Source organism: Zonotrichia albicollis, chromosome 13 (assembly GCF_047830755.1).
Source record: "Zonotrichia albicollis isolate bZonAlb1 chromosome 13, bZonAlb1.hap1, whole genome shotgun sequence".
Classification (NCBI taxonomy): Eukaryota; Metazoa; Chordata; class Aves; order Passeriformes; family Passerellidae; genus Zonotrichia; species Zonotrichia albicollis.
This window is the reverse complement of record NC_133831.1, coordinates 17,730,293-17,739,403: the sequence shown is the minus strand read 5'-3', so window position 1 is coordinate 17,739,403 and position 9,111 is coordinate 17,730,293.

Genomic DNA, 9,111 nt, shown 5'->3' with positions numbered 1-9,111 from the left:
GGCTGTGCTGATGTATGCAGCTGTGGTTTGGGTTTTTTTTTTTGGTTCAGTGTTTTATTTTTAGTATTGCAAACCAAATAACCACATCTAGCTACAGAAATTGCTTGAATTGAATCATGAGTGACTATTACTCTTCTAGTCTTCAAATATTTGTTGTTAAATGCCAGCAAAGGAGACTCTTTAAGGCACTTTTGAAAACAAAAAGCAAATAAATACAATAAAAATATGCAAGTAAAAATTAACGTCTCTCTTTGGTACTGCAAATTAAGAAAGCCACCTGGTCTGGAATTGGTAATAATTTAGACTACCTAGTTCAGCTTTTGATAGGATTTGGAGATTCTTTCTGTGTTGTTTTGTTTGTTTTCTGAACAAAACAAACACAATGTTCTGAATGTTTCAGGGTTTCACAGAATGGGACAGATGGATTCTCTATGTTGAGTGTCTGGGGGCTGTAGCTAAAGGCTCCTGTCTCCATGAGAAGAGCAGAGCACTTATCAGGGTATTGATAAATTACTGGGATCAGTAATTTCACCCAGAGTAACTCAGGACAGTGATGGGGAGGCTTTCTTTGACCAGTCCTTTCTCTTTTGAGTGTGTAAAGAGATGTGCAGGCTGTAAGGATGATAGTTTCACTCGATTCCTATTAATGCTTCTCCAGCTCCTAAAGGCTCTTCTTTTCAATATATTAAACATATTTGTTCCTTTGATTCTCCCTTAGTTTATAAGCCCCCTTTTCTTTTCTTGATGAATGCATCAGTGTTGCTCTGTGGGGCTCTCCCAGCCAGGCTTTGCCTGCTTGGTCCAGCTTCCAGCCCAGCCCAGCCTTTCACCCAGCTGGGAAATGGGTAAATGTACTCATCCAGAAAGTGGCAGCACTCATCTTTGCAAAAAGTTGTGAGCTCCATGAGTGCAGAGCTGTAGCATGTGTGTTTCTCATTTTGCCTTTTAAAAACTTCAAGTAGATTGTTGAGTGGGTTCCTGAAAATCATTGAGGGATTGTCTCTTTTTGATTTTCATTGAAATGCATTAATCACTGCTTTTTGGGGAGCCCTGTTCTCCTGGTTAGAATGTTTACACACATTTCCCACTCCCTTCCTTCAGGGATTGCAGCTCTATCAGTATAATTATGTACTTGCAGAACTGCACAGAAAGTTTCAGTGGGGTAAGACATTCCTGTCAAGAGCAAGGCTGTGTTGTTTACTTATAAAAATTAGACTATTGACAGTGTTAATAGTGTTTAAAGTAGACATTTAGAGATGCTGCTGTTTGTGCGGAAATGTTTTATAATTAATTGGAAGCACACTTGAGGAAAGCTGAGCTGATGGGATCATAACCATGGGGCTGGTTTGTTGTCCTGATTGGAACATTGTGTGTCTAATTGTTTGTTGGTCTGGTGTGGCTCACAGATGCATTTAATGATTCCCACTTGGGCTGCCTGGTTTGCATTGATCTTCCTAGACACAGGGGAGCTTGAGATGTGAAGGATGTGGTTTAGTTAGGCTGCAGATTTATTAATGGGCCTCATCTGGGAGTTCTTCAGCAATAACTTATAAAGCACAGGTCAGGATGCCTTGTGTTGCTGCCAGCTGGTAAAAGTTGGCATTTTCCTCCCCAGGCTTTGCTGGGCACCTGCTGCAGCCCCCTGAGTGAGGATTAAAGTGCTTGAGGTCTCTCAGTGTGCTAAATGTTAGACTATGACCTTATACTTCACTTTCTAGTTCTTTCTCAATGTGGAACGAGCTCTCTCTTGACAGGTGATGTGCACTGTGCAGCTGATGGAGAGGCATCAGTTATTGATTTGGTTATTTGTCCTGCCCAAGGTTTCTGGATTGCTGATAGCTTTTACAAAATCAGTTCCTTGAGGGGCAGGAACTTGCTCCAAAAGACTCAAATCAGATATTATTATAGAAAGCAGTCACTGATTTTCATTAATTCTTTTCCTGTCCCTAATTTACAGATCTTCTGGTTTTGCACCCCTGTTAGAGGCTGAGCTCTCCACTGCACTATTTCAGATCAGTTTATAGTTAGTGTTATAGAAAGGGCCTGTGTCTGTCACCAGTATTTGTGTGAGAGCTTGTTCAGTATTTCCCACCTATCCAAATAATCCCTTCATCTGTCTGCTTTTCACTACTGAAGATTTTAAAAGGGGCAGAACTGGCCCCAGTGCAATCCTATCCTGTCCTTTTTCTCTTCTGGAAAGATCAGCAGAAGCAGGCACGTGTGAACAGCAAGTTCACACGTTGTTTCTCTGATGGAGATTAGTTTGGAATAATTGTATTGTGGTTTTATCCAGGCTCCTGGTTGTTTTGTTTGGGTTTTTTTTCCAGTTGCAAAACACTGGACATTGCAGTGTAGATGCATGACTTTTTTTTTTTCTTTTTTTTTTCCAGTTATTTTTCCCCTTTGAAGAACATTAAAGCAGTTAAGATGCTTTCTGGTTGCCCTTTTCTTCTCCAGGAGTCATGTGCTGTAGCTGAGGAGACACACGGGGTGGCAGGTCTGGGCTGCCCCTCCCTGGTGTGAGCGCTGTCCTGCACAGCAGCCTGTGAATCTTTCTGAGCAGGGTTTGCTTGGTTTGATGGATGTGCCCCATCCTGCAGCATTAGCAGTGACTCAGGAATTCAGCACAGGAGCTGTGGCTGCTCTGATCACGAGGGAATGGCTTAAGCTGAAGGTTATAAGGTCCACACAGCGCTGCAGGATGCAGAAAGGCGTTTGTGATTGCTGAGCACTGCTGCTGCTGCCCTGCCCTGGTGCCCTGCAGCCATCCCTGTCATCCCTGCAAAGGGAATAATTAAATCCTACTCAGTTTTTCCTGTTAATCCAGATATAGCCTAAAGCCCTGCCTTTGAGGCAGGAGGAGTGTGGTTTAGGATCCATTTTTAACATGTGCTATGGTATTCTGTTTTTCTGGGTGCACAGCAGTTTGAATAAGTTTCATTTCTGGAAAACACAAAGTTTGTGACGTGATATTTTAAATTAATAGATATTTGTTCCATTTCTTCTAGGAGGATACTGTTGGTGACTTTTTAATTTATTTCTATTGAAATGTAGAGTATGAACTTGTATACTTGGAGATAAAATATTGCCTTAGATGCATTCTGTGTTCAGTTCAGGGGCAGGGATTCTTATGTGAACATGGGAAGGTATTTGGATGAAAAGTCCATCTGATATCTGGCTATGTCTATAAAGCATATGAAAGATTGTCTAAATAGATGCTTACTTCTTCATAAGCACAAAAGCTTTGCCACTAATCCTTTTATTTTTACAATACCAAAAGCAACACTGTAGACTGTAGCTTTAGCTAGTGCTGTTATTATACAAATGTTTAGGAAAGCAAATTGGATTACCTATCTGTGAAGGTGAGTTAAAACCAGTCCTGGTTCTTGTGCTGTGCTTCCAAATTCTGTTGTCTCTGTGTCATTGGCTTGATAGCAACAGAATTTGCATGTTAACTTGTTTAGTGCAGTGCTGCTGTTGGTTGCAGTGTGTGTGGTTAATTAGGAATCTGGAATCGTATGCAGCCAATGCCTTGTTTGTTCTCAGCTGGCCTCTGCTTGCATCAACTGCTGGAAAATGCTGCACAAGCACAGTTCCTTTGGAATTAGGTTATAGTTAAATTGTAAATAATTTAGTCTTTTTGCCTTTTTGAGATAAAGATCTCCAGCTGTGAGTTTGCTGGGTGACAAGCCTCCCATTGGAAAGAGAGGGGTGAGTTCCTTCTCTGTTAGTAATTTTAAAAAAAACAAATAAATGCTGTGGAAAAAAAAATCAAAGAAATTCTGCAGTGTTTTACTTTGGTTTCATTCTTTGGCTACTTGTATTAAAAGATTTTGCTTTGTAATAAATAGTAGTGAAGTTATAGCTACTGTTGGATATGTTTGCAATGTGTCAGGAATATTTCTGGAGTCTTAATTACTTTTTCAGAGAGCATCACTATTGTTAGCAGTCATAAGGCAGCAGTGAGACATGATCTCTCACAAACAACTTTGTTCTTTTGCAGTTTTCCCATTTAATGATGTAATAGTTCAGTGAGCAGCTTGCTGCTTTAAATAACTTTGTATTTTCCTTTCAGACCCTTTTGTTGCTCTGTGGCCTTTGCTAGCGTTGGTGGGTTTTGAGAGCATCTTCTACAAGTGTAGACTGAGTGATTTCTAACTAGAATAGCCAGTTCCTGATGTCTCTGAATCTGTTTTGCCTTGCTCTGGGAAACTGATTTTATTTGGGGAGGTGTGTGAGTGTCCTTGTCCCATGTAACTGTTGCAGTCTGTAGGATTTCCCTAATCAGGCTCTTAACCCACTATCTGTAAAAGGCAAATGACTTTTGAATTATGCAAGTGTTGTTTCAAGGGAATAAATTCTGCCTTTGAGAAAATACAGCCAGACTCCTCTCAGAGATGTGCAGTAAGAGGACAAGTGACAAAAGACACAAGTTTCAGGGAGGGCAGTTTAAAGGAGATGTCTGCAAAAAGTTCTTCACCCTGGGCACAGTCAGTGGCTGCAGGGGATGTGCAGCCTCCTGCAGGCTGGGGGGACTGGGCATCCCTTCCAGATCTCAAATCTAGCCCTGAAAGGGACCTCTAGTGTTCCCTGTGTGCTGAAACTGAGATTGCTAGCTGGGTCACAAGAGGCAGACTCCCGTCTATGACACCATGAGTAAATCCTGCCCAGGGAGCAGCAGGCGTGGGCTGGGGCTGGGCTCAGCCCTGCCTGTGCTCCCTCCTGCCTCAGCGCTGCTGGGGACGGGGCTGGGCAACTCGGCTTTATTTTGGAACACGGATGATGCCTCCTCTCAGCCAATGGATGGAACTGCTGCATAATGGCAATGTCCAGATTCCTGCAGTGTCCTCTCGCATTTTGGACACAACTCTTAACAGCCCTTCCAGCTGATCTTGGATGCAATAAAATAATCTAGAAGTCAATAGTGAGAAGCAAATAAAACTTCTCACAATTAACCTGTGTTGTAGTTGCTCAGCTCAGTCTTTGCAGAGACAACAAGAGATTTTCAGCAGTAAGCCCTGATATCCTATCTAGAGATCTGCTTTAACATGGAAGGGGGAAAAAATGTAGATTTTTTTTTTCTCTTAGCTGGCTTTGTGGTTTGTTTGGTTGGTTTCTTTAATTGAAATGGAAATTTTGTTGTCAGAGAGCCTGAAGCATATGAATTCTCAAGTCTTATTCCTAATAGAAGTATTTACATAGTGAGGAATAATTTTGAAGAGTAGGATTTTTCAAAAGTACCTGAAGAAAAAATTTAGACTATTAGCCTTTTAGATTTCTGGAATACCCCCCTAAAAGCACACTAAAAATACTCTTTATGCATTTGCATTAAATTCCTAGCAAGTATGTGCTTTTATTGATGATATAATAATGCAAAAATGGTCTTGAGACCTAGCAAACATAAATGAATGAAAATATACTGTCCCCAGAAATCTATAAGCACTATGAAGTATTTAACATATGTCTGTGAATGTTCCTGTTGAAATGATGGGATCTTATTGATCATCTTGGTGTTGAAAGAGACACTTGTGCATCATAAATATTGAAAATATTTGTATGCTGGGAACATAATGCAGATTTTTACCATTGGACATGTTCACATAGAAGCCTGCTCTTGTTGGGCCCAGCTGAGGAAGCAGTGGGGCTCAGTGGAAGCATTATTCCATTATTGTGCATGGAACAGATGAAAGAACCCAGACCCAGATTTTCAGCTGTCTGGAGACCAAGGACAAAAGGCTCATCATTACCTTAAATCTAAAGCAGCAACAAAAATAGAACAAATTGGTTCAGGGGATGGGGAGAGATGATGTCTGGCTAAGGGCTGGAGAGGAGGGAATTACAGAGGGACCCATGAGAACACACTCAAAATGAGCTTGGGGAGTGAGCAGACATTATTTGGTCTGCAGCTGTACACGCCACATGACTGAGCAATTAACTATCAGCCACTGACTTTTACAGATCTGAAGTGAAGCAGGATATATTTTTATCTAAAAAGTGGTGAGAGAGTTGACTGCAGCAGCAGCCTGACTCTGTGCAAGCGTATTTAGGGAAATCCATTTTTCAGAAAATGGAAGCAATTGTCTAGGAAAAAAAAAAAAAAGAAAAGAAAAAGAAAGAAAAGCTGGGCTGTGTCATTACCTTAATAATCATACCCTTATTTAGAATTTCAGCTTCTTTAAAGTTCCAGATGCTGTTAATTGAGGCTTAAACCCAGGTTCAGCTCTGTCTTTAAAGTCAAAAGTTGATCTTTGAAGATGGAAGTGGTAAAGTCTGGGGATTTATTCGAGCCTAACCTGACTGAAAACTTTTGAGTCTTTTCAGAGATGTGTGACCACAGTAAGACAACTGTTCAGCAAAATAGGCAACAAAAGAATACGAAATAAACCTAACATGTCCCAGAGTTCCAGTAATGCTTTACAGTTATAGTTTGTATTTCCCTGTTACAGGGCTCAGAAAGCCATACAGTTATATTAAACTATATGAATTTTCTCTTTTGGAAGGATTTGTAGGAGGAAATTCTTCAATTATTAAAATTGGCTCAGAAGATTTTGTCCAAGATTTATTTAGTAATTAAATGTGACAACTTGGATTCAATTTCAAATCTCATCTGTAGAGAGTTATTCTAACATACAATAGAAAGTTCTTTAAACTTCATAGCTGAAGATGTTATTTTTGCCTTTCATATAATATTTCACTACAGTTCTTACCTTCATTCAGCGTGGTTTTGTTTAGCAAGGTCTCTGGGTGTTAGATATTTTTTCTAATGTGCTAACTTTATTTAACCAATAGTGAAAAGCTCTTGTCTTCTCACCAGAAACTGGGTTTCTTTCTACTGTAGATGTGTTTTTTCTTGAATGATAAAACAGTTGAAACCTTTCCAAATATCAAACTGGCACCTGGACCAAGAGAGGAGTGAGAACTGGTGCAGGTTCTCTTCTTGTGGGTTGAAATTCAGCAGTGAATCTGGCTGGCTGTGCAAACATTTAATTTCTGTGTGGTTTTCTGCTTTTGAAAGAGATTGTGTGTGGGAAGATGTGATGGGTTATCTTACTACTTGCTGTAAAATTTAAGATCTTTTCAGAGAGCTGTCATAGACCTCACAAGAGATGTTTTATTGGGAAGAATTAAATATAAGACAGCTCTAAGGGAATAAGTAACGTTTTTGTTGTCAAATTAGTTTTATTCATTTAATATTCAATATTTACAACAATGATTTAAAGTAGGTGAACTGATTTGGGGCCCTGAGATTTGAATCCTTTTAAATGTTCATGTGTCAGACTGTTGTATTACCCTGAGATTATTTCCAAAGCATTGTGCTGGAATGCTTTATTTGCAGTGAGTGGATGTGTGCTCTGTATATTCATTTAAACAGCACCATTAGCCTCAACTTAGACACCACCCTGCACTTCCCTCCTTTGCAAAAGCAGCTTTAAGAACCGATTATTTTCTGTTGTATCCATTCTTTAGTGTGGATCTGGAGGCATCTGGGGTTTGATGAGTGCTGGCAGCAGTCACATGTGTGAAACCCCATGACAGATTCAGCATCATCTTTAATTTGAGTTTCCTCAAAGTTTGTGTGTGAATGAATATAGAGGAGACAAACGATGTCATTTAATGCTGGTCACCTTTGTGGTTTCCTAAGCTGCCAAAGAGCAGGAAAACTTGTTTCAGGGACAAGAAAGCCCTGGGGCAGTGATGAGTTTAAAAGCAGTGATTGATCACTCTGTGCTGTGGCTGCTGGGCTGGGAGATGCTGCTCTGTGCAGGGTCTGGCCAGGGGAGCCCCAAAGGCTGCTCTGCTCTGGGGGCTCCCTTTGCTTCAGTGCTCTGGGCCATGGAAACTCAGGATAATCTTCCACAGATCCTTCTGCAGGCTGTGGCAGCAGCTCTGCTTCTGTAATTTCTGTGACAGGCTGGTGGGCAGGGGACACTCCTAGAGAGCTGGAACACACAGAATGCCTGAATGAGGAGGAGACGAAGTGGCTTCAGTGCCATTCCAGAATTTCTGCACAGACAGGAACATTGCTGAAGGGTTCCATCATGCAGAAGAGGCGATGCAGATTGGAGCTGGTTTTAAATATCAGTACATATTCTTTTTCTGATGTTTCTCTAAACTCAGCAGGGAGCAGTGCTATCCTATTAGCCTCAGTTTCCAGAGAAACTGCTTTACAGCACTGCCTGGCTGCCTGGACAGTGCCTGTAAAACGGAGGTAAAAACACTTCATTTTGTGCTCAGTGAATAAAGCCTTAATCCTGTGTTAGGGTGAAACAATTTTTGCAAATACTACTTTGCAAATACTTTAAAGTAGAGGAAATTACAAGGTTAAATGTCTATTCATTCTAGTTTTAGAAGGCTTTAGATTTGTTGACTTCTCTAATATGTGCTAGGGATATATGATATTTCTGGGCCCAGAATGTGATGCTGTTTCACACAAGCTGGAGTTTAGAAGCCCTGTGGTTTTTGTATCTTAGTGCTTCAGTTTCCCCTGTGGTCTCCTTATATCACACTAGAAATTCTGGTTGTCTGGCAGTTTATCTCAGGATGAAAAAGACAAAAAAGGTCTGAATACTTGTCTCCCTTAGTGCTAAGTCTGTGTTTGTGCAGTTTGTTTCTTGAGAAACTTGAGGTCTCATTTGCATGCCATGAATTAGGAGGAAATTGAAATGCTGGAATAATGGAAACTAGTGGAAACATGATGATGCAAAATGTGCTGTTTGCAGACTCTGAGCAAGCATGATGTGACAGCACAGGAAATCTAGAGTCCAAATGGACAGAATCCAGGGGACAGCCAAAAAATACCACAGATCTGGAAAAATAATTGACAAAGAAACATTGGCAGTCACAATTGTGTCCCCTCAATTTGTGATTGCCCAGAGAAGGATTCTGTTCCCCTTCTTTAGACAGGGGAGATGATGTTGGTTGAACTTTGGTGTGCTGGGAAATATTTCTGAATGTTTCCATCTGAGAGGAACAGGGCCCTGGCCTGGCTGGGAGGTGCAGCAGAGCTGCTCCTGCCTCCTGGGCATCCTCACCCCAAACAGGTGGGTGAAAGCTGAGAGAGCAGAGCTGTGGTGCCACTGCTGCCCTTCCATGCCTTCTGCCTGGGCATTC